We start from the raw sequence: 26,173 nt of genomic DNA on the forward strand, positions 1-26,173 counted from the left end.
TAGTCCAAAGCAAAACTGTCTTATTCTTACAGTTTAGATTACATCTTTGACTAATATTCTGGGATATTTGGCAATAAATCATGAATTTAAAATAGAGATTATTTCCTTTCATGTGCATTGTAGTTTGGTGCCCCCATTTTCTTATATGGCCTGAGCTTAGTGGCCAAACTTCATCTCCCATGATCTGCCACAAACATTCCTTTTGCTGAGCCATCATGTGCATCATAGAAGTTCATCCCATGGTGTGTAACAGGAGATGTAGTTTGGCTGTAGAACTCAGCTCAGAGGAGAGTGAGCGCATGCACATCAGCTCAAATCAAAAGCAACCATAACTAAGGCTGCATCTACACTAAGAATTAAAATAAAATTTTATTAAAATTGATTTACTAACACTGGGTTTTATCCATTCAATTTTGACCATCCTCACCTTCCCACATGCTCCCCACAAAATTAACATGTTGCTGCTACACACAAGTAGCTTAAATAGAGTGCTGCAACAGTGAATTGTGGGAACCTCTCTCATAGGTCCCTGAGCCCTGTAGCATTCTGGCTATTTTCACTAGTGCAGCATGGGAACAAATGCCCAGAAAGCAGATTTGGGTATCTGATGACATTTTCCCACATTTTATTCCCTTCTTTCCCCTTCTGTGTTAAACAAATGTCCCTTTTTCCAGACAAGGATCTGGCTTTCTTCATAAGAGATGTGCTTTCTATAATTGAGGGGAGAGAAGGAGTAGTAAACCTGTCCTAACTGACAGGATCTTGAAAACGGGATGCAAAAACACTGGATCTTTGCAGGCTTGGATCTGGATTTAGACCTCCTGGCAAAGAAGACCCTTAAAAGAAGAGTATGTTTAAGTAGACACAGGTGCTACATTGAAACTCCAGTGAGTCACTGAAATAGTTATGGCTCAGGGTGGTTAAAAGTCCCTTGGCTACAGCTACCCCCAAAAACTGTGACCATCCAGGGAGATCCACCACCTGCCCTTATTAACAGCATGCGTAGGCTTTGATGATGTTTGGACCTGAATCTGCACTTAGGCCTCTTGGAAAAGAAGACCCTAAGTACACACAGGTGCTACAGTGAAATGCCAATGAATCATTGAAACAGTTATGGCTTGGGATGGCTAAAAAACCCCTGGCTACAGCCAGCCCCGAAAATCATGACCGCTGAGGGACACTTCCCCTGGGTGGCTGAAAGCCCCCCAGCTACAGACAGCACCCAAAAATCATGCCCCTCACCATACACAGCATGTCCTTTTATTGGTTTGGGGTCAAGTCATGTGATGTGTCTGAGCATAGGAAAGTTACAGACTGCGTGGTGCCTCCAGGGGGAGGGAAGGGTGGGGATGTGGGGGTTGGGACAACATGTAAACAACTGAAAAGAAGTTTCTTGTCCTACCAGACAAGCATGACCCCCATTCACACCCTAGCTGCCATATTGTATGGGGAGGGGGGCAGCGGCTGGCGCTAGGCAGCACAGAAAAAAAAAAGCCAGCTAGTAAGGGTATTTTGAAGTTTCCTAATGAAGCTCTGAAATACATATTCAGTGCTTCATCAGCATGCGGGCGGCCGCGGCACTTCAAAATTGACGCGGCTCGCCGCCGCACGGCTTGTCCCAACAGGGCTCCTTTTTGAAAGGACCCCAGCTACTTCGAAGTCCCCTTATTCCAATGAGCAGATGGGAATAAGGGGACTTCAAAGTAGCCAGGGTCCTTTCGAAAAGGAGCTGTGTCTGGACCAGCCACGCAGCGGCAAGCTGCGTCAATTTCGAAGTGCCGCAGCCACCCGCATGCTAATGAAGCACTGAATATGTATTTCAGCGCTTCATTAGTAAACTTCGAAATGGCCATTTACATGGCCATTTTGAAGTTTTGGGCTAGTGTAGACATAGACCTTCTGATATATTTTATATCATGGTATGATTGTGTCCCGTACATTGTCTTCATTCCACCAGGTTTCTGTGATGCCTATTATGTCAATTTTCTCCTTTAATACAAGGTACTCTAGTTCATCCATCTTATTAGTCAGACTTCTAGCATTTGTGCAGAAGCATTTTAAAGATTGCGTCTGCTTATTTGTCTTCCCATCCCAGATGTATTGGACTCTTTTATATGTGATTGTTTGTCTGAACTAGCCCATTGTTTGATATCTCCCCTCCTCTCTTTTTTACTAAAGCCTAGAGTCTCTCTATCGATGGATTCTCGTCTAAGACGAGTTTCTGTCCGATCCTTGTGCTCCTCTGCGCCAATCGGCTTTCCCCCATCTCTTAGTTTAAAATCTGCTCTACGAACTTTTTAACGTTTAGTGCCAGCAGTCTGGATCCCTTTTGATTAAGGTGGAGCCCATCCTTCCTGTATAGGCTCCCCCTCTCCCAAAAGTGTCCCCAGTTCCTAATAAATCTAAACCCCTCCTGCCCACACCATCATCTCATCCATGCATTGAGACTCTGAATTTCTGCTTGCTTACCTGGCCCTGCATGTGGAACAGGAAGCATTTCTGAGAATGCCACCTTGGAGGTCCTGGATTTCAGTCTCTTTCCTAGCAACCTAAATTTGGCCTCCAGGATGTCTCTCCTACCCTTTCCTGTGTTGTTGGTACCAACATGTACCACAACTACCAGCTCCTCCCCAGCACTACACATTAGTCTATCTAGATGCCTCGAGAGGTTCACAACCTTCGCGCCAGGCAGGCAAGTCACCATACGGTTGTCCCAGTCATCACACACCCAGCTATCTATGTTCCTAACAATTGAATCACCCACTACTAACACCTGCCTTTTCCTAACAATTGGTGTTCCCTCCCCTGGAGAGGTATCCTCAGTGTGAGAGGATACTGTATTATCCTTTGGAAGGAGGGTCCCAACTATGGGATGGAACCCCCAAGCACAAAACACCCACACACTCCAGACAGCCACTTACCTCAAGTTGCTGGAATTCTACCCTCCTTCATCAGGAGAGCCCCGCTCAAAACTTCCTCCTGTTAGCAATCATCCTGTTCGCAAGCATGACATTGAAGCACATACAATATTTCACAAAGCTTTCTTTCAATCTGTAAGATCTTGGTGGATTTCTAGTCCTTATTCTCAAACAAAGAAGACATTTGAGAAAGTTTCCTTTAGCTGATATTCAGTCTGATTTATTCAGAGCTCACAGAATTTATTTCTAAGCTATATTTATGCCTTCAGTAGATTTGTAGGATAACTATCAACAAGCATCTGAGCACATCTAAAAGCACTTATTAATAACTACTGCTGAACTTTCCTTTCTTAGCTGTATAAGCACAGGAACGTTGCATAGGAATAAGAAGGTGGTATTAACAATGTATATCAGTGAGGCAATTTCTGGAATATTGTGTCCAGTTGTGGTGTCCACAGCTCAGAAACTGTGTTTAAAAATTTGGAAAGAGTTCAGGAAGTCGTTGGATGAGTGATTCAAGGTCTGGAAACCTGCCTTACAGAGAGAGGTAGAAGAAACTCTATCAGTTTAATCTAAGAGAGGCTTAAGAAGTGGTTACATGATTTATAAAAACTTACATGGGAAAGACAGTTATGAAACCAGAGAGCTACATAATCTCGTAGAAATAGCCCAAAGAATTTCCAGTGGCTAGAGAGTGAAGCCTGACAAATTCAGACTAGAAATAAGATACTCATTATTAATAGACAGGGAAACAACTTATCTAGGGACATGGTAAATTCCTGTTACTTGAAGTCTTTAATCAAGATTGGATCTCTTTCCAAAACAGAAGCTCTAGCTCAACTAGAAGTTAATAAACTTGATGCAGGAATTACTGAGCAAGGTTCCTGTTTTGCAGGAGGTCAGACTAGATTATTATAATGATCCTATCTGGCCTTAAAATTTATTTATGTAGAGCAGATTCTGACTTTAATGCACCAATAAGCTAGGAGCTCTGTTGTCATCACAGGAGCGTATCAATTGCCTTTCATTGATCACATCACATTTCTGATAACCAAGAAAAGTAAGACATGCAAAACTGTTATACACAGAGCTCATTTTAGGATTGAGATCTTCATTTATATGGAGAAATTTTAAACTTCTCAGGCAAAGGTCATGCCTTCTCTCCCTGTTAGTACTTAAGAAATACATAAATCATCATCATTATTGTGGCCTGAGATACCAAGAAAGGTAAAAGCAAAGTAGTGTTTCCTTTATCTTATCATATATCTGATGTTGCTTTATGCATTATTTTATAGGCATACAAATATTACCTGACTTTTAGAAATACATGTAATTTTAGAAAATGTCAACAATTATTGTTTTGTGGTGGGTAGAGATGAAGATTTTTCTTCTCTGCCTGGGCTCAAAAACAGACACTCTCCGATACAGAAAACAAACAGATTGAGAGCTGATGGGATTGAGTAAAGAATAAATTCCCATGAGTCTCCAGATGAATTAGAATTCAGTTTTAATAAAAAGCTGCAGTGCCTTCTGTTTCTTAAGATTCTGTACAAAACCTGTACCTTTAATTCTGTACCTTTTAATTCTAACCAATGCAAATTGAAGACTTCTTTGTGTTTAACTGTATGTGTGAGGAGGGTTTATGTGAAAAAGATTTACTGCAGTACATTCTATTTCTTTGTTTGCAGACCCCATATTCCTCAATTATAAGATACTGAAACATCTTGATTTCTTATTGATCACTAAAATTAGCTATTACAATATTACAACTGGATTTAGGCCACATAGTCATCCCTAGCTGTTTGACTGCATTAGAAAATATTATATGAGGCCATAGATTCCTACACCCTCTCTGCAGTGCAGAAAACCAAATAATACAAGATGATATTAGAATAGATTAGAAGGAGAATGACATGTCTGCATTACTTATGAGTAGGAGGTCAAGTTATATGGAATTCATAATCTCTGGTGTGAATATATCATCTATTTAATGGACCAAATTGACAGAAACTGCTCTCCATTTGTAAACGATGACTAATGCACTTATTATTTCTATCTTTTTGCAAAAAATAATGAATAAATCATTTTCACCTATAGATTGTTTTTGACAGTCTCATAATTATCTAGTAACAGAGAGGAAGCCGTGCTAGTCTATACACTATCAAAACAAAAAGCAGTCAAGTAGCACTTTAAAGACTAGCAAAATAGTTTATTAGGTGAGCTTTCATGGGACAGACGCACTTCTTCAGACCATCACCATGGTCTGAAGAAGTGGGTCTGTCCCACGAAAGCTCACCTAATAAACTATTTTGCTTGTCTTTAAATTGCTACTTGACTGCTTTTTGTTTTCATAATTATCTGTCATGGTGGTCTTGTGATTGGTCAACCAAATCACATGGTTTTTTTTCCTGCTTCTTAATTGGACAACTAAGATGCAATTTCTTTTTAGAGAGGCCTAATGTGTATGCACCCTGTGGCAAGGTGCCCCTTTTGTGTTGCTTCAGGACCCCCCTGCCTCAGCTACTTCAACCTCCCCCTAGCTGCAGGGTCTGGGCAGCAGCTAGACTCCTTGCCTCCCAGCAGTCAGCTCAGCCGCTTTTGTTAATTGAATGCCTTCTGCCACACCCTATTACCTCCATCTGGGAGCTTAATTAACTCTTTGTCTTCTTGCCCTAGCCCAGGCTGTGTCCTGGGCTGCCTTACAACCTTCCCCCTGGGGTCTGCTGGCCTGACCCTGTTGCAACACACAGTGCTCACTGGATATAGGGTACCTGAATCTTAGAAAAAATTTCTGATTTGCAGGGATGGCTGCAGCAGTTTGGAGAAATTCACAGAAAGTCTTCTTGCTGCTATGCTAACTGAAATAGGCCGCGTCTACACATGCCGGCTACTTCGAAGTAGCGGCGCCAACTTCGAAATAGCGCCTGTCACGGCTACACGTGTTGGGCGCTATTTCGAAGTTAACATCGACGTTAGGCGGCGAGACGTCAAAGTCGCTAACCCCATGAGGGGATGGGAATAGCGCCCTACTTCGATGTTCAACATCGAAGTAGGGAATGTGTAGTCGTTGCGTGTCCCGCAACATCGAAATAGCGGGGTCCTCCATGGCGGCCATCAGCTGAGGGGTTGAGAGACGCTCTGCCCAGCCCCTGAGCTCTATGGTGGCCGTGTGCAGCGGCTCCTTAAAGCTCCCTGCCCCCTGCCTTCCTGTGCAGGAAGCTGAGAGAGTGTGCAGGCAGCAGCATTGCCACGCGGCTAGCCTGCACGCTCCTCCACGCCCACACACCCCCAACCTCCACGATGGCTGTCCCCCAGCCCACCAAGCGCCCCCAGGGGACCCCCCCAAGGGAAGCCAGGGCTCCCAGCCCAGCAGCCAGGCGGGGACGCGGCAGCGGGGCTGCTCCTGGACGGAGGCCGAGCTTCGGGACCTGCTGGGGCTCTGGAGTGAGGAGGAGGTGCTCCAGGTATTGGGCAGCAAGAGGCAGAATGCGGATGCGTTCGCTCGGCTAGCCGAGGGCCTGGCCGTCCAGGGTCACCCTGCCCGTACTCCGGATCGTGTCCGGAGTAAAGTGAAGGAGCTGCGGCAGGGTTACGCCCGGGCCCGGGATGCAGCTGGCCGATCTGGGGCCGCCCCCGTCACTTGCCCCTTTTATAAGGAGCTCAGGGACATCCTGGGCCCCCGGCACACCTCCTCCCCTCCGGCCACGCTTGGTACCTTGGCCGATGAGCCCCAGCAGGCCCCGGAGGCGGAGTCCGCCCTGGAGGCAAGCCCTGCACCCTGGGGGCCCCCCCTGGAGCCCACCCCCGGGGAACCGGAGGAGGAGGAGGAAGAGGAGGGGGAGTCCTCCTCCAGCGACACCGGCCTGTGGATCGCCATCCCATCGCGGAGCTCCAGCCAGGCGTCCGCCCACCGGGTGTCCCCCGACCGTGGGAGTGGACCATCAGGTATGTACCCCCCCGGTGCACACCCCCGGGGTTGAGGGGCGGGGGTAATAGATATGACCAGGGCCCTCCACATGCCCAGATGACCATGACCCCAAGGACAGCAGTGGCATGTCCCTCAGAAGAGTGCATCAGCCCCTGCCCCCCAGCACGACAGTGCCATGCCCTATCCCCGGGGCTGGGGGGAGCAGAATCTCTAGGGTCCCCCGGGGGCGAGGGGGTGGGACACCCATCAGCAGCAGCAGCAGCAGCATCTCCCGGGGACGGAGATGGGGAACCAGTGGCAGAGGGGTGGGGGGACAAGGGCCACAGCTCGGGGCCCACACTAACGGCTATCTCCACTCTTCTTCCCCCCATCCTGTGTTCCGCAGCTTCACTATCGGAAGGACTGGAGAGCGCCGGCGAGGTGTCAGTGGTCCCGGACAGCCCACCGGGGCCATCACTCCAGGCCAGCCCCTCGGCGGAGGACCGACCAGCCCAACGGCGGGGAAGACGGCGGACCCAGCACCGCCACCCGACGGTGACGGACCCCCAGCTGCTGGCCATCCACCGTCGGCAGCTGGAGGTCGCCGAGCAGTGGCTGAGGGTGGAGGAGTGCCGCCTCCAGCTGCAGGAGCGGGCGCTGGCCTGGTGCCAGGAGGCATGGGGGGCCTTCATGCGGACCTTCGACCGTATTGCTGACTACCTGGCCCCCCATGCCGTGCCGGCCACTGCTGCGCCCGCCCTGCCTGCTCCACCCGCTGCGCCACCCGCTGCGCCATCCACCGTCGCACCGCCACCCGCCACCAAGGGCCCTTCCGCCAAGGGGGACCTGGGGCCAGCTGACACCTGCCGGCCATATCTCCCGGTCCGCCCGGCCCCCAGCCAGCCCCAGCCAGGGCTGAGGCCGAGGCGTGGGTCGCGGCCGCCCACCCTCAGTGCTGGACATTAGGGGGTGTGGGGCCCAGGACGTGGCCCCCCCCCTTTGTATATATTCACCCCAGTTTAATGTTATTTTGTAAATAGTTTTTATATTAGACCCCTGTTGCTATGCTGATCCTTGCCCCCTCATGTACATAGTTCTCCCCTTCCTTGTCTTCCCCTTTCATCTTATCCTTATTTATAATACACATATGTATGTTTGATTTTGTCTGTAAATAGTTAGTCTTAATAATAATAATAAGAGTTCTACAGATATTTGATTTGACGAACAAATGTCTGCTTTTATTTACAAGAAAAGTTGGGGGGTGTGCTCTTCAGTGCTCTGTGGTGTGGGCGTAGGGGCAGGGAGTGTTGTGGAGGATGGGGAGGGTGCCGTGGGGGGCCTGCCAGCATTCACCCCGCGGCCTCGTTGAACTGGGCCTGCAGGGCCTCCTGGACCCGGGTCCCTTTGGGGTCCACCTGGCGACTGGGGGCAGCGGGTGGCTGCACATCGGCCCTGCCGGCCTCCACAGCCCAGCCCTGAAAGAAGGCCTCCCCCTTGCTCTCCACGAGGTTGTGTAGGGTGCTGCACGCGCCCACAATCTCGGGAATGTTGGTGGGGCCCGCATCAAGGCGGGTGAGGAGACACTTCCAGCGCCCTTTGAGGCGCCCAAATGTGCGCTCTACCACCTGGTGCGCGTGGTTCAGGCGCAGGTTGAAGTGCTCCTGGCTGACTGACAGATGGCCCGTGAAAGGGTGCATGAGCCAGGGCTGGAGGGGGTATGCCGCATCTGCGATGACGCAGAGGGGCATGGTGGTGTCCCCCACAGGGATCTCCTGCTGGGGGATGTAGGTCCCCGCCTCCAGCCAGCAGCACAGGTCCGAGTTCCGGAATACCCGGGCGTCGTGGGTGCTGCCAGGCCAGCCCACATAAATGTCCAGGAAACGGCCCTGGCTGTCCACCAAGGCCTGGAGGACCACTGAGTGGTAGCCCTTCTTGTTTAAGTAGCGTCCTCCACTGTGCTCTGGGGCATGGGTGGGGATGTGGGTCCCATCCAGAGCCCCGAAGCAATTGGGGAAGCCCAGGGTGGCAAAGCCCATGATGGCGGCATCCGGGTCCCGAAGCCTCACGAGCCTGTGGAGGAGCAGGGCATTGATGGCGCGGACGACCTGCAGGGGAAGCACATGGGAGAGAACCAATGAGGGGTGTGCAGGGTGTGTGCGGCCCTCCCCTGCCAGGGCCCCCCTCCCCTCCCCTGCCTTCCCCTGCCAAGGCCCCCCTCCCCTGCCAGGGCTGCCTCCCCATCCCCCCATGGGTCCTCTTACCTCCATGAGGACAGTCCTGATGGTGGCCTTGCCCATGCCAAACTGCTGGCCCATGGATCTGTAGCTGTCTGGAGTGGCCAGCTTCCAGACAGCGATGCCGACCCGTTTCTCCACAGTGAGGGCACGCCTCACGAAGGTGTCCCGGTGCCTCAGTGTGGGGGTGAGCCACTGGCATAGCTCCAGAAATGTCTGCCGGCTCATGCGAAAGTTCTGGAGCCAGCGGTCGTCATCCCACTGTCCAAGCACCAGCCGCTCCCACCAGTTGGTGCTGGTGGGGTAGCTCCACAGCCGGCGGCGTATGAGGCGGGGGGCGGGGGGCGGGGTGCTGCAGGTTTGGGGTTTGCATCCTCCTCCCCTGCAGGCAGCTCCTCCTCTGTGGCAAGGATGTGCTCAGCTGCCTCCTGCATGGCATGGAGCAGGGCGAGCACTGCTCCTACAGGGGCGGCTGGGTGGACCTCTGGCGGCTGCTGCTGCTGGGGGTCCATGCCTGTGTCGCTCGAGGTGTGCGTGCCTATGGCTCTGCAGACTGCGTGCTGTGCAGGCTGCGTGTGTCTGAGAGGGGCCCTTTAAGGGAGTGGCTAGCTTTGCCTCAGAAGCACTAGTCCGCCCTGTGACCCTGTCTGCAGCTGTTCCTGGCACCCTTATTTTGATGTGTGCTACTTTGGCATGTAGACGTTCCCTCGCAGCGCCTATTTTGATGTGGTGCTGCCCAACGTCGACGCTGAACGTCGACGTTGCCAGCCCTGGAGGACGTGTAGACTTTATTCATTGAAATAGCCTATTTCGATGTTGCTACATCGAAATAAGCTATTTCACTGTAGCGTGCACGTGTAGACGTAGCCATAGTGACATAGTACTCGTTGGCTACGTCTACACGTGCAGCCAACATCGAAATAGTCTATTTCGATGAATAACGTCTACACGTCCTCCAGGGCCAGCAACGTCGATGTTCAACTTCGACGTTGCTCAGCCCAACATCGAAATAGGCGCAGCGAGGGAACGTCTACACGTCAAAGTAGCACACATCGAAATAGGGATGCCAGGCACAGCTGCAGACAGGGTCACAGGGCGGACTCAACAGCAAGCCGCTCCCTTAAAGGGCCCCTCCCAGACACAGTTGCACTAAACAACACAAGATCCACAGAGCTGACAACTGGTTGCAGACCCTGTGCCTGCAGCATAGATCCCCAGCTGCCGCAGAAGCAGCCAGAAGCCCTGGGCTAAGGGCTGCTGCCCACGGTGACCATAGAGCCCCGCAGGGGCTGGAGAGAGAGCATCTCTCAACCCCCCAGCTGATGGCCGCCATGGAGGACCCAGCAATTTCGACGTTGCGGGACGCGGATCATCTACACGGTCCCTACTTCGACGTTGAACGTCGAAGTAGGGCGCTATTCCTATCTCCTCATGAGGTTAGCGACTTCGACGTCTCGCCGCCTAATGTCGAAGTTGGTGCCGCTACTTCGAAGTAGCGTGCACGTGTAGACGCAGCTGTTAAGTCCTATGTTTCTGGTCAGGGCAGCAGCTCAAACCTAACAAAATAGAGAGCTTCCCAGGCCACTTAGGCTACAACTTTTGGAAGGGGCATGGTAATGACCGAGTTGGGAAGATGTTAATGAGGCACTTCCATGAATATGCAGCGCCTCATTAGCATAATATGGCCACGCGTGATTTGAAAGTGCTGCTTTCCAATAGCGTTCCACCCGTGTAGATGGGGGCCTTTCAAAAGGACCCCCCCAGACTTCAAAAGCCCCTTCTTCCTAAAACCAAATAGGAAGAATGGGCTTTTGAAGTCTGGCGGGTCCTTTTGAAAGGCTCCTGTCTACATGGGCCACATAAGATTCAAAAGTGTCACATTTGAATTGCGCAGCTGCCATTATGCTAATACAGCACTGCATATTCATGGTAGTGCCTCATTAGCATCTTCCCAACTCACTCATTATCATGCCCCTTCTAGCGTAGACGTAGCCTTATAGAAAGTCCTTTTTTCATTAAGAGGCACTAGTTCCCCGTTGTTCTCTTTTTTCACCATCCCAGAAGGGTACAGGTTAGATCAATAAGTCTTACACAGTGAACTGCTCCTTGGGGAGGAATTTGGCAGCTTCTGTGTTGTTGAGAGGCGTGGCTTCCTGTCATGCGATACAGCCTCAGCATGGGAGAACTCTGTGTTCCAACAAGCCTGATTTGGTCTTCATTTTCTGTCTTTGGCTCTTGAGTTTGCATCCCTCTCTTTACATCCAGCCATTGATCAGTTTCAACATGTGTTCACCTGTTTTGTACTTTCTGCATGGGCATGGGCCCAGCTGCTGGTTCTGAGCAGTGGATGGTCTGCAGGTGTCTAGTGTCAGGTGCACTGCAATTGAGCAAACTTCCAGCTCTGACTTAGGCAAAGGCATCAGCTGAGAACTGACAAACTCACAACTGGAAGCAAGGCCAATTCTCTTGTGTATTTGTATTACTCAAGGTGATTGTTAAATGTATCAGAATATATCTGGAATTTAAACTTTGGGTAAATGAAGGGGATGCTGCATCCATTGTTTTTCCTTATCTGTATCCTGTTAGTCATTTTTCGACCTTCGTTGTCTGAATGCTAAAACCAAGACGCTTGAGAGGCTCATCCTTGAAGCCCTTGTTGCTGACAACTGGGCACTTATGGCACACAAGGAATCTGATCTCCAGCTCATTGTCAACAAGTTTGCTGATGCCACTTGCCTCTTTGGCTTGACCATCAGCCTAGGAAAGACCCAGGTACTGTTTCAACCTGCTCCAGGATCTGCTGTTCTCCCCGCTTCAATCTTTATTGAAGGAACAGAGTTAAAAGCAGTAGAGGAGTTCAAGTACCTTGGCAGTGTGATAGCCAATGATGGCCCACTTGACAAAGAAATCAATGCCAGAATCTGCCAGACCAGCCGGGCACTAGGATGTCTGAGAGCGTGAGTGTTGAATCAGCACAATATCTGACAGTCCACTAAACTGAAAGTGTACAAGGCTGTAGTCCTGACCAGTCTCCTGTATGGCTGTGAAACCTGGACCTTGTACAGAAAACATATAAAACTGCTGAAGCGCTTCCACACACACAGCCTGAGGTCAATACTGCACATTCAATGGCAGGACAGAGTTACGAACCTGGAAGTCCTGGACAGAGCAGGAGCCACGAGCACTGAAGCCATGATTCTGAAAGCCCAGCTTCGCTGGACCTCCATACGAATGGAGGAGTCAAGAATCCCTAAGCAACTCCTCTACGGTGAACTTTCCCAGGGCAAAAGGAATCAAGGTAGGCCTCGCAAGAGATATAAAGACTGTGTGAAGGCCAACATTGCTCAAGCTGGTTTAAAACCAGATCAGCTAGAGCTGCATGCAAAAGACCAAACAGGCTGGCGTGCTCTCATACGACATGCGTATGACAACTTTGAAGAGCAGCGACATATATGCCTCATTGATGCTTGTGAGAGGAAGAAAGCAACAGCAGCAGCCCCACCAACAGAGCCAGGACAATTCCCTTGCTCCCACTGTGAATGTCCATGCCGTTCAAAGCTTGGACTCCTCAGCGACATGTGAGTCCACAACCGATGCCTGTGCAAGCTCAAGATGTCATCGTCAGACACGACGGACTACCTACATTCTGTTAGAACGCACTAGGAAACGTTTACATTGCAAATAATCTCAGAGAGGTAGCCCAAGTTAATCTGTATCTTCAAAAATGAAAAAAAGCAGTCCGGTAGCACCTTAAAGACTAACAATATTGTTTTTATTAGGTGATGAGCTTTTGTGGGACAGACCCACTTCTTCAGATCTGGAGAATAAGTTATCAGTTATTATTCTCCAGATCTGAAGAAGTGGGTCTGTCCCATGAAAGCTCATCACCAAATTTACACTGCAGATAGCTAGCTAAATAGCCCATCAAATGAGAAAGAAGCCTGGGGAGATGAAAATGAAGACCTGTAAGAAGAAAGTGCTAATTTGTGTGCTTTCAAAGGAAAACAGTCATTATGGCTACGTCTACACGTGCACCCAACTTCGAAATAGCTTATTTCGATGTTGCGACATCGAAATAGGCTATTTCGATGAATAACGTCTACACGTCCTCCAGGGCTGGCAACGTCGATGTTCAACTTCGACGTTGCTCAGCCCAACATCGAAATAGGCACAGCGAGGGAACGTCTACACGCCAAAGTAGCACACATCGAAATAAGGGAGCCAGGCACAGCTGCAGACAGGGTCACGGGGCGGACTCAACAGCAAGTCGCTCCCTTAAAGGGCCCCTCCCAGACACGCTTTCATTAAACAGTGCAAGATACACAGAGCCAACAACTAGTTGCAGACCCTGTATATGCAGCACGGACCCCCAGCTGCAGCAGCAGCAGCCAGAAGCCCTGGGCTAAGGGCTGCTGCCCACGGTGACCACAGAGCCCCGCAAGGGCTGGAGAGAGAGTATCTCTCAACCCCCCAGCTGATGGCCGCCATGGAGGACCCCGCTATTTCGATGTTGCAGGACGTGGATCGTCTACACGTCCCTACTTCGATGTTGAACGTCGAAGTAGGGCGCTATTCCCATCCCCTCATGGGGTTAGCGACTTCGACGTCTCGCCGCCTAACGTCGATTTCAACTTCGAAATAGCGCCCAACACGTGTAGACGTGACGGGCGCTATTTCGAAGTTACTCCCGCTACTTCGAAGTAGCGTGCACGTGTAGACGCAGCTTATGTGTGATAACCAAGAGATCAGACTCTAAGGCCATGTCTACACTAGCAGGTCCTTTAGGAAAATCAGGTCCTCTTCAGAAAGAATAAGCAGAACGTTCACACACAAATGCACTCTTTCAGATTCCTTTCAAAAGAATGAGGCACTTCTTCTGGAGGTTCTTTCAGAAAAAAGCATGTGTAGATGCTCTGGGGGCCCTTTGTTTGAAAGAGCAGTCCTCATAGCGCCATATTTTTCAATCCCTGCACTATTCTTTTGAAAGAGTGGGGGCTGTGTGGATGCTCTCTTTCAAAAGAGTGAATTGATTTTTTGATTCACTTTTTTGTGTGTGAATGTACTCTTTCACAAGAAGAGCTTCTGGAAGGTCATCTTTCAAAAGATCACTGTAGTGTAGATGCAGCCCAAATGCATCACTTTCTGTCCATCTGCAAAGAAAGAGGCAATATGGGTACAGACCCTGTCAGCTGGTGGGGCGTTTTGTGAGAAGAAGCTATACGTATGGGTACAAGGAAAAATTCTTCATCTCTGGACTACTTGAATTCTACCAGGGCTGAGTAACTTAACAAGAAGGTGGAGATCCCAGATATATGCTGGGTAGCTCTAAAAAACTTTGGGAAAGCAGTGAGATCACTACATTTCTGCTACGTTTTGGAGTTATAGTCTGCGTATAATTTTACCTTGTGTAACCTCTCAATAACTCTTACTCCTTTTTCTTAGCCTTTAGTTAGTTTAAGATAGAATTGGCTGCTAAAGTTGTCTTTTGGGTGAGATTTAGGATGCAAATGGAACTGGGCATGTGGCTGGTCTCTTGGGATCTGGTTCCACATGAATATTTTGTGATTTTCAGTATAAGTGATTGTTTAGCACATAGGCCAGCTTGCCTGGGTGGCAGGATAGATGGGAGGGTCTAAGAGGACTGCCTTTCCCTCCATTATAAGGTGATTGAAATAATCTGGGAGTTCACATTGGATACTGTATTGTTGAAATCTAGCCATAGAACACACGAGCAGTTTGGGAGGGTTACACTGCTTTTGAGTGTGTGCCCTGAGGGTTGCCCTCTTGGTTGTGAGCCAGTGAGACAATGTGATGCCAGGCAGAGGCAATGCATATGGGGAATCTTGCCTTTTGGGGGCAGGGACACAGAGATGCTCTGTCCTTGTCTCCCTGACCTCTCCCCTGACAGGTTCTCTGCTGGCACTGGCAGCCACCCAGACAGAATCTCTCAGGCAGAAGTTGCCTGTATTTTTAGAAGCCTGGATGGATACAGATGTCTACCCGTGGATGGGGATATCTGTGGATAGATACTGGGATCCATAGATCAGCAGGCCACTACTTTTATGAACCATTGTGGCCAGTGGAGAGGAGCATGGCCCCTCTGCTCCCAGGGCCAACACCCTGCACTGGCAGCTCCTCCCAATAGCACAGCTGCAACACACCCAGCTGTGGTATTGCACGTCTGGGCCCTTACAGCCCTGCTGCTTGTGGGACTGGGGTGGTGCAGTTGCACTGCAGGGAAGAGCTGCTAAACACCTGTGGTGGCTCCGTGGCGCGATGGGACCACACTTCTCTCTGTTGGCCACAATGGCTCTTGGGATTAGAGCCCTGTGGATCTGCAGATCCTGTTGTCTATCTGTGCAGGGCACTATGCATTGTCATGACCCCAAACGTGACAGATTACATTTCCAGTTATATCGCTCAATGCTTTTCTGGGTGGTGGCTGGACACCATAGTGATGGAGGGGGCATAAGAGCCTGAAAGAATAGAATGTCTGCAAGGCTGGCTGGAGACAGGTCCAGGGGAGAGAGAGGGTTGATAGTCATTAGTGTAAAGCCTGTAGTTGAAGTTGTGTGAGTGGATAAGTGTGCAGTGTGGACTAAAGGTGAAAGAGCCCTGTGGGATCCCCACTGAAAGAGTAAGTCAGAGAAAGGAAAGGACCAGTCAATCTACACGCTGAAGACCCAGTCTGACCTCTATGGGTATGGCTACAATTCAATAAAGGCCTATGGCAGTTGACTGATGTAGGGGTCAGCAGACTGGGGCTTGCAAGACTTGTGCTGTGGGACTACAAAACTGTAGTACAGCTTTTTGGGCTAGAGCTGGAGCTGCAGCTTTGAGATCCATATAGGGCTGGGTGAAATGGGGTGTCCCAGAGTCCAGGCTCCTACAGTGAAATTTTTAGCCCTGCAGCCCAAGCCCCGAGAGGCTGTCAGCTCGCTTGGGCTCTGAAACTAGGTGGTGTGGGGTTTTTATTACAGTGCAGACATATAACTCAGAGGAAAACCAAGAAGCAGGGTTTCTATGTCATGTTAATAGATGGGATACTGGGATTTCTGCTTTTTTCTGGCATGAACTGGAAATGCTCATTGTACATCTGAAGGGAGCAAAAGCTTCCATAGAAAAGTGAGCTAGCACTTCTAGGGATATCCATCAAATGAACTGAGAATATTTGTATGTAAAACTCCCCTTCAGCAGATGGGTTCTCCTCTGAAACTGGAAACATCTGTTGATTGTTCTCTTGTTGGCAGAAAGGGAGGAATAAAAGAAGCACATGGGCCCTGCTTACATTGCAACTCTCTGAATTTTGAATGTCACATGGAAAAAAAGAATGTTTGGAGTAGATCATTGGACAGATCTTTGATCTTCTAAAGCAACACACTTACCAATACAATCCTTTCCCTGCTGCACTATTACATGAATCTATAAGGCTTGAAAAAGAGAATGCAAGTATATTATCATCTGGTATGTTGTATAATTATGGCATCTGAATATGTGGTAGCAATTTAATTCATTGCTTCTAAATACGGTGTGCCCTAATCTCACAGTTAATAAAAGGTTCATTTTTCTGTAGCTACATAAAAGGTGATGAGCTTCATTAGTCTCCTGGCTTCCATGGCTTCTCATTATAGACTCTCAGGATATAAGCTCAGGAACTCAGCAATGCTCCATACAGCATAAGAGTTTTGGAAACATTTTGCCCCGTTGTGGGGCAATTGCACTGTTATAGCGAGATGCTGTGGCCTCCCCCAGACTCAGAGGCGGAGGAGGCTGCTCAGAGGCCCTGGTGGGTGGGCCCTGAGCCAGAACACCAGTGCCCCGCCCCCTCAGAGGGTGGCGCCTAGAGCTGGAAGGGCCAGGGGCGGGGCTCGAGGCCCATTAAAGGCTGGGCCGCCATGCAGGAAGGAGGCTACTGACCAGGCTCCTGGGTGCCTGGGCGGGGAACCCGCCGCTGCCCAGCCTGTCGGCAAGAGTTACCCCCCAGCTGCCCAGACCAGCCTGGGCAGCCACAGATAAGGATGCCACTGGGCTACTACCTGGACTTCCTGGACCTACTGGGGACCTCACGCCAGTGGAGGGCCCCCTCCCCTGAGGCCCAGCCAGGACCAGAGAGACTGCCTGGGGCTAGCTTCCTGGGGCCCCAGTAGTAGTAGGCATCCTTCAGTCTGCATAGACTATGGATTGCACCCTTTAAAGTTTCAATTGAGGACTTCATTTACAGCGTCTGTTGTGAGTATGAAGACCCACACGAGAGTGACAGTCCTTGCTGCATCTCTTGCAGATGTAGTGGGTGTCTGGCAAGTCCTTATTGTGCTTTCTGTGCACTCGCTTCTCCTCTGCTAGCTGTCTGATCTTCATCTCACCCTTCTGAAGGCCCTTGTGTAACCCCTGCCTCCATGTGCTGCGGTCGTCTGCTAGTTCTTCCCAGTTGTCCAGCTCGATGTCTACCTCTCTGAGGTCTCTCTTGCAGACATCTTTGTAGCGCAACTGGGGGCATCCGGGAGGTCTGTTGCCAGAGGCTAGCTCACCATACAGGATGTCTTTTGGAATCCTTCCATCATTCATCCTGTGGACGTGGCCAAGCCAGCGGAGTTGATGCTGCCTGAGGAGGGTGTGCATGGTTGGGATTCCAGCTTGCTTGAGGACGGTGGTGTTGGTCACTCTGTCCTTCTATGATATTCCAAGGATGCGCCTGAGGCAGCGCAAGTGGAAGACGTTCAGCCTCTTTTCCTGGCGGGCATACAGGGTCCAAGTCTCGCTGCCATAAAGGAGGGTGCTGAGGATGCAGGCTCTGTAGACTTGCATTTTGGTGTGAGTGTACAGCTTGTTGTTATTCCACAGTCTCTTGCTGAGTGTGGACAGAGTTGTGGCTGCTTTTCCAATCCTCCTATTGAGCTCAGTGTCCAATGACAGGGTGTCAGTGATGGTGGACCCGAGGTAAACGAACTCGTGGAGGACCTCTAACGTATAGTTGTCAATGCTGATTGATGGGGATTCAGCAACATCCTGACTGAGTACGTTTGTCTTCTTTAGGCTGATGGTAAGCTCAAAGTCCTTGCACGCTTTGGAGAACTGATCCAGTAGTTTTTGAAGCTGGTCTTCTGTGTGAGACACTACAGCAGCATCGTCTGCGAACAGCATGTCTCTGATGAGGACTGCTCTCACCTTAGACTTAGCTTTCAGCCTTGCAAGGTTAAACAGTTTCTCATCAGATCTTGTGTGCAGCAAGATGCCCTCTGTTGAAGATCCAAAGGCATGCTTCAGGAGGAGTGCGAAGAAGATCCCGAACAATGTTGGAGCAAGCATGCATCGTTGTTTGACGCCGCTGCTGATTCTGAAAACATCCGATAATGCGCCGTCATATTGGATGGTTCCTCTCATGTCTTCGTGGAATGACTGGATCATCTTGAGTAACCGTGGAGGACAGCCTATCTTGTGGAGCAGTTTGAACAGACCATCCCTGCTGACCAAGTCAAAAGCCTTGGTCAGGTCGATGAAGGCTATGTAGAATGGCTTCCTCTGCTCCCTGCACTTCTCCTGCAGCTGCCTTAGAGAGAAGACCATGTCAACGGTAGACCTCTCTGCGCGGAATCCGCACTGCAATTCGGGGTACACCCTCTCAGCAATCTTCTGGAGTCTGCCAAGGATGACGCGAGCGAACAGTTTACCAGTGATGCTTAGGAGGGAGATTCCACGGTAGTTGTTGCAGTCGCTTCTGTCTCCTTTGTTCTTATACAACGTTACAATGTTAGCATCGCGCATATCCTGTGGAACCTCACCCTCTTACCAGCACAGGCACAGTAGCTCATGTAGGGGTTCCAGGAGTGTGTCCGCAGCACATTTGATTACCTCTGGTGGTATACCATCCTGACCAGGGGCCTTTCCTGCTGCAATGCTGTCGATGGCTCTCTTCAGTTCATCCACAGTCGGTTCCTGATCCAGTTCGTCTATTACTGGTAGGAGCTGCATCAACTACAACGTTCTCGCGAGTACAGCTCGGAGTAGTGCTCAACCCAGCACTCTGTTTGGCTTTGTCAGCGATGACTTCACCAGATTTGGATTTCAGAGGTGCCATCTTGTTCTGGGTGGGTCCTAATGCCTTCCTCATACCCTCGTACATTCCTCTGAGATTACCAAAGTCGGCACAGGTCTGGATGCTGCTGCATAGCTGGAGCCAGTGGTTGTTGGCACAGTGCCTGGCTGTCTGCTGTACTGTTCTTCTGGCCTCTCTAAGTGCTTGCTGGGCACTCTGGCTCGGTGAGCGTTTGTACTCCAGGAGTGCAGCGCGCTTCTTTTCAATGACTGGAATCATCTCATCGGAGTTAGCTTCGAATCAGTCGTTCATGTTTCTAGCTCTTCTTCCAAACACCGACAAGGCCGTGTTGTAAACTGTATCCCTCAGATGTTGCCACTTGGATGTCACATCGGAACCCCCAGGGCCACTGCGCAGATTTTCCTGGAGGGTCTCTCTGAACTTTTCAGCTATCTCCGAATTTGCCGTCTTTCTGGCATCAATGCGGGGCCCCAGAAGCACAAGATCCCAGGGTTCTGCCAGACGCTGCAGCACAGAGGCCTCCGACCACCTAGATCCCACAGTCCTGCCACCAACGGACTACCCCAACCACTTAGAGATGTCCAACTGGCCGGAGCCACCGAAGGCAGACTACCCAGACGAGACCTATCAGCCGGGACCGGCAGACCAGGCCAACTGGGACACCGCGCCTGTGGAGTTTGAGGTAGGAAGCGGCCCGAGGGAATGCTTCCCCTGAGCTAACAGCGGAGTGTTGCAGCCTGGATCCTCACTGCCAAGGTCAGATGTGAGCGATCAGTAGGGCCCTGGGCTGGGTCGCAGTGGAGTGGAAGGGCCTGCAACCCCCTACCCCCTCCCTGGCGGGGTCACCCCTCGCCTCTCTAAAGCCACCCCCGGTTAGGGGAAAGCATTGTGACTGCTGCTCCACCCTGAACTGAGGGCTGGGCCTCCTGAACTGTGTGTGTGACTGCTGCGCCACCCTGAACTGAGGGCTCAATGCTGGAGCTCTCTTGTGACCCTGAGAAGTATGCAGACTACTACCCCAAGTGGTCATAGTTGCAACAGAAGCCTACTGATGCGACGTCTACTGATGCGGCGCAATGCAATGGGTAAAAGAAATTTCTGCTTCTGGCTGCCCCTAATGTTTCCCAGGCTTGCTGGCAATAAATTCAAATTCTCAGGCTTTCTGTGGCCTACTTCCCAGGCATCTGGAGAGCAGCAGATATGGAAGCAGCCATACATTGTGGGTAACCATGTAGCATTGTGGGATACATACAGGACACTAATGGAGGCTAATAGATTTGATTTTAAGACATGGCGCTTCTACACTGGCCTTCACTTGGGCTTTTAAATTCAAACTTCAGGCTACATGCAACCTCTTTCAATGAGGTTATGATATCAATATTAGTGCTCCCTAAATTGAGCTAATGGTATTTACAATGAAGACAGTGCATTGCAATATTGAGCTAACTGCCTTAAATTCAAATTTATTTCATAGCGTAGACGTAGCTTGAGATGCAGAGGTTTGCTGTTCCTTTTATGCCCTATGCAATGGATGGTTAGAAGGTCTTTTTGTTCCTTTGTAGTTGCAAGCATTCGTTGTCTTGGCTTCAAAAGCCAGGAAGACCTCCTGGGGGTTCAAACTCCAGTGTCCCTTTAAGGTATTCACCATGTTGTTGCCTCAGTTGCTTGCTTGCTTTGTTTACCACACATGTAAATGTACATTTATTGTCTGTGGTTTACTATGCTTGACCTGGACAGACAAATCCACAGTCCTTTTTTTAATGCAGGGATATTTATCAAATCTGCCCCCAAAACTTATTTTGGAAACATATTTCCAGCACACATGCAGAAGTCTTTATATACCACCTGTACACACATTATGTGATTATATATGTGCAGTATGTCACCAGTTTTAATATGCTATCTTACTCAGTACACTTTCATAGTACAACAATATTGTGCGCAATCAGTTGATTGAATTATTCTTTAGGTTTTAATGTAAGAACCAAAGAACACCGTAAGAATGGCCATACTGCGTCATACTAAAGGTCCATCTAGCACAGTATCCTGTCTTCTGAGAGTGGCCAATGCCAGGTGTCCCAGAGGGAATGAACAGAACAAGTAATCACCAAGTGATCTCTCTCCTATTGGGCATTCCCAGCCTCTGATGTACAGAGGCCAGGGACACCATATCCACCCAGCATGTCTAACATCCATTGACGCACCTATCCTCCATGAATTTATCTAGCTCTTTTCTGAACACTGTTAAAGTCCTGGTCTTCACAACATCCTCTGGCCAGGATTTTGCAGGATGACTGCACATTGCATGAAGATATATTTTCTTTTGTTTGTTTTAAACCTGCTATGTGTTAATTTCATTTCATAATCCCCAGTTTTTGTGTTATAGGAACAAGTTCTTTATTCACTTTGTCCAGACCAGTCATGATTTTATAGACCTCTACCATATCTCCCCCACCTTAGTGTCCTCTTTCCTAAACTGAAAAATACCAGTCTTTTTAACCTCTCCTCATATGGCAACCATTCAAACCACCTAGTCATTTTTGTTGCCCTTTTCTGAACTTTTTCCAATGTCAAGATATATTTTTTGAGATGAGGCAACCATATCTGCACAGAGTGTTCAAGATGTGGGCATACCATGGATCTATACAGAGGCAAAATGATATTCTCTGTCTTATGCTCTATCTTTTTTTAATGATTCCTAACATTCTATTTTCTTTTATGACTGCTTCTGCACATTGAGTGCATGTTTTCTGGGAGCTATCAAATGACACGAAGGTCTCTCTCTCGAATGGTAATAACGAATTTAGCCCCCATCATTTTGTACATATATTTGGGATTATGTTTTCCAAAGTACATTACTTTGCATTTATCAACATTAAAATTAATCTGCCATTTTGTTGACAGGTACCTAGTTTTGTGAGATTCTTTTGAAGTTCTTCACAGTCTGCTTTGGACTTAACTATCTTTAGCAGTTTAATATCATCTGCTCTGCTCAGGTTAGTATCATCTATTGTCCCTCTCCATTGCCTGGACCTGTTTGTCACAATGCCCAATGCTACAAGTGTTTGCTCCTTCGTAGGGGATATTGCACTGATTGTATTAAAATGCATGTTGTTTGAATAAGCCTCACTTACCAAGCGATCAGTGCTGTTCTGTACTACTATCATGCCCTTAGGTTTATCTAATACTCCACCAATGTTTGTGTCACCTTCACGTTATAAAAGCAATAGTTTTGTCTTCTTCTGACTCAGTGTTGAAAAGCATTTGTGAAGCATAGAGCCCTGCAGTTCCACATTAAAATGCTTCCCCTGTTGGAGGATTCCCCATTTACAATGTCTTTTTTCGTTTAGAGGAATCAGTAGAGTATAGAGGGAAGTTATCTGGCTTATTAAGATCTGGCCTTTGGTAGAAGCAAGCAAGATTCCTGCTCCCTCCCTGTCTGAGTCCTAAGAAGAGCCCCCTTGTCTTTGGGCTGAGCCCACTGCTTATTTCCTATCTGCACATTAGGATTTAGAAATCAAATTAATGTGACGAGGATGTGAAAATCCACTGAAAATTCCCCTCTCTATAGCACAATGAAGATAAACTCTCTTGAGTTTCCACTATGATTTTATGACAACTTGTCAGTGACAATACAATCCCAAATCCCCTCATTTATCAAATGGCCCATAAGTTAACAGCTTAAGGCCGCATCTACACGTGCACGCTACTTCAAAGTAGCGGCGCCAACTTCGAAATAGCGCCTGTCACGGCTACACGTGTTGGGCGCTATTTCGAAGTTGAAAGCGACATTAGGCGGTGAGACGTCGAAGTCGCTAACCCCATGAGGGGATGGGAATAGCGCCCTACTTCAAAGTTGAACGTTGAAGTAGGGCACGTGTAGACAATCCGCGTCCCGCAACATCGAAATAGCGGGGTCCGCCATGGCGGCCATCAGCTGAGGGGTTGAGAGACGCGCTCTCTCTCTAGCCCCTGCAGAGCTCTTTGGTCACCGTGTGCAGCAGCCCTTAGCCCAGGGCTTCTGGCTGCTGCTGCGGCAGCTGGGGATCCATGCTGCATGCACAGGGTCTGCAGCCAGTTGTCAGCTCTGTGGATCTTGTGTTGTTTAGTGCAACTGTGTCTGGGAGGGGCCCTTTAAGGGAGCGGCTAGCTTTGCCCCAGAAGCACTAGTCCGCCCTGTGACCCTGTCTGCAGCTGTTCCTGGCACCCTTTTTTCGATGTGTGCTACTTTGGCATGTAGACGTTCCCTCGCAGCGCCTATTTTGATGTGGTGCTGCCCAACGTCGAAGTTGAACGTTGAAGTTGCCAGCCCTGGAGGACGTGTAGACGTTATTCATCGAAATAGACTATTTCGATGTCGCTACATTGAAATAAGCTATTTCGATGTAGCGTGCACGTGTAGACGTAGCCTAAGAGACATAATTACCTGCAGTTTCTCATACTATTCTTTTTTATTCCCACATTTCCCTTCTCCCTGGCAGCATTCTAGTGGGTGAGCAAAGAATTAAAGCACAGCTGCAACCACTGAATGATTTGGGGGCTATAAATACAATTTCTCTAGTTATCAGTGCAATAACCATGGACATTCAGCATCCCAGTAGAATCATGTCATTTAGCAGCAGCTAGAATCGGGTCTTCTGAGCCGATTGGGTAGAGAAGGGCTGATGTTCAGATAGTTGGTCTCATTCTCTTTTCCAGCAATGTCTGGGTTCTCAGGCAATGCTATATGTTCTATTCACCTCAGATCATTTCTCCAGTTTGTCCAGATCATTTTGAATTATGACCCTATCCTCCAAAGCACTTGCAAGCCCTCCCAGCTCAGTATCATCCACAAACTTTGTAAGCGTATTTTCCATGCCATTATCTAAATTGTTGTTGAAGTTATTGAACAGAACCCGAACAAAACTGATTTCTGCAGAGCCCCACTTGTATGCTCTTTCAGCATAATGCTGAACCCCAGCACTGGAATAAGCAGACTAGTTCTCAGCCCTGGGCCTACAAGTCACAGATTTTCACATCTCAGTATATCCAGCCCACACACAATTCTTCTGATTCACAATGGGACATGAACATTTCAAGTACAGAGCACTTGCATTTGGTCTGTGTGTCTACCACACCCAGGGTGTTCCTCAAAATACCTAGCACTGATCACAGCTCATCTGTGCAAACAAGGGACAGTATTTCCCCATACATGGTGACTGCCTAAAGAGAGAGAAACAATCACACAACTCACCATCAAGCTATTTCAGAGATTAGAGTGGCAAATACACTTTCAAAAGTCCACTTTGATGCTCACACAATTAGAATTCATTGGGGATCCCTCTAGACTCAAGACAGAGCTTTACTGCCTCATGCTACTGAATAGCAGATGTGTCTCCACATGCAGTACTTTCCTATAAAAGGGAAATGAGATTTAATGTTGAACTAACTTAAAAATGTTATTGGGTCAGTTAAGCAAATTGAAATACTTCAATTTTGGTCAAACCAATCTAAAACAAAATATCAGAGAGATCGCCGTGTTAGTCTGTATCTTCGAGAACAACAAGAAGTCCTGTGGCACCTTATAGACTAACAGATATTTTGGAGCATAAGCTTTCGTGGGCAAAGACCGTATCTGATGAAGCGGGTCTTTGCCTATGAAAGCTTATGCTCCAAAATATCTGTTAGTCTATAAGGTGCCACAGGACTTCTTGTTGTTCTCTAAACCAAAATATGTCAGTTTGGTTTTCCTGACAGAAAATGCGAAAAAACTGGCAAAATCACAAATTTGCTATGGCAAATTTTGATTTTATGGAAACTGAAGTTTTCTTTGAAATATCAGTTCAAAAAAATAATTCCCAAAGAGCTCTATTTGGGACATATGCCACACATTCACTAAGAACCATGGACATTTAGAAACTTGACAAAAACATGGACATGAGCCATAGAACAATTTAACATATGTTTGGAAAGTTATATACATTATATGTATTCACTGTATTTATATTTTTATATAGTGATTATAATGATCCTAGCAAATCTATCATGTTACTCCTTCAAATCCAGTGTCTTCAGTAGTGAATTCAACCATATGATTTTACTTTTGAATGCATTTCAAGAGAAAAGCAGTGTTGACAATGTGTAGTCATGTCTTCCATGCTCAGATACTCTCTCTCACTCACCAGCAGAAGACTATTGTTTGAAAGATAATTTTACTGTCCCTTCATGCATGTCAGATTTGCTTGCATTAACTGTGGAGGAACAGTAGATTGCTTCTCAGCAAGATGATCTCTTAAATGAACTTTGTCAAATTGTACAAATGGGAGAATGTCCCTATCTTTATAAAATTCCATATCTGAGACCTGAAAATGAACTGTCTGCACAGGATAGTGTTGTATTAAGAGGAGTCTGAATCATAATTCCAATGTGCAAAATTAAATATACAGCGTATTTGGCTTGTGAAAATCATGCAGGCATTGTTCAGACTAAATACATTTTTGCATAAATTTTTCTTCTGTAACATAGAGCCAGGTATTGAAGAGCAGAACAGACATTGTAATGCACGTGTAGTTCATGTCCCTCTACAGGGTGACCAATGTGGCAATTTTCAGATTGGCCATGTGGTCCATGGATATAACTAGATCTAGATGGAGCTGGATACATTGAACAGTATTATGAGCTTGCCCTGGCAATCAGTTATTCATCATGGGTTCAGTCATTCTGAATCATGGATTTGTCATCACTTACCAGTGGAAGGAAACTCAAGAAAGCCTCTTTATGTTACAGAAATTCCTTGGAAGTGCTATGGAAAATGTACATCACTTCATGAGTAACTTAAGTGAAACAATCTTTAAAACCTGTGGAATCAAACATATAAGAGCTTAGGTGTGGTAGGCTATGGGTAATAGAAGGGGAGAGACTTTTCACTGTCCCTTGAAAAAAGCCTTCAGCATAGCTAACAGCGAAGGAAAGGCATTACAGAGTTGCCAGAGTTTCAAAAGGCACTTTTAAGAGTGGAGGATAGGTTCAGCTTCACCTTTGCCAGGTTAACTCTCCATAGGTGTAGGGAATGAATGAAGAT

At 48.2% G+C, this 26,173-nt stretch overlaps 1 long non-coding RNA gene across 1 annotated transcript in view; it reads left to right on the forward strand.

Moving 5' to 3' along the window:
• Window positions 1-26,173, forward strand: part of LOC142021216 (uncharacterized) — a 41,628-nt gene that overhangs the window by 3,985 nt on the left and 11,470 nt on the right. Inside the window, exon 2 of the long non-coding RNA XR_012647622.1 lies at window positions 22,018-22,109. This is a non-coding gene — a long non-coding RNA (uncharacterized LOC142021216). The remainder of the gene's footprint in view (window positions 1-22,017; window positions 22,110-26,173) is intronic.

This window comes from Carettochelys insculpta, chromosome 15, assembly GCF_033958435.1.
Source record: "Carettochelys insculpta isolate YL-2023 chromosome 15, ASM3395843v1, whole genome shotgun sequence".
Lineage (NCBI taxonomy): Eukaryota > Metazoa > Chordata > Testudines > Carettochelyidae > Carettochelys > Carettochelys insculpta.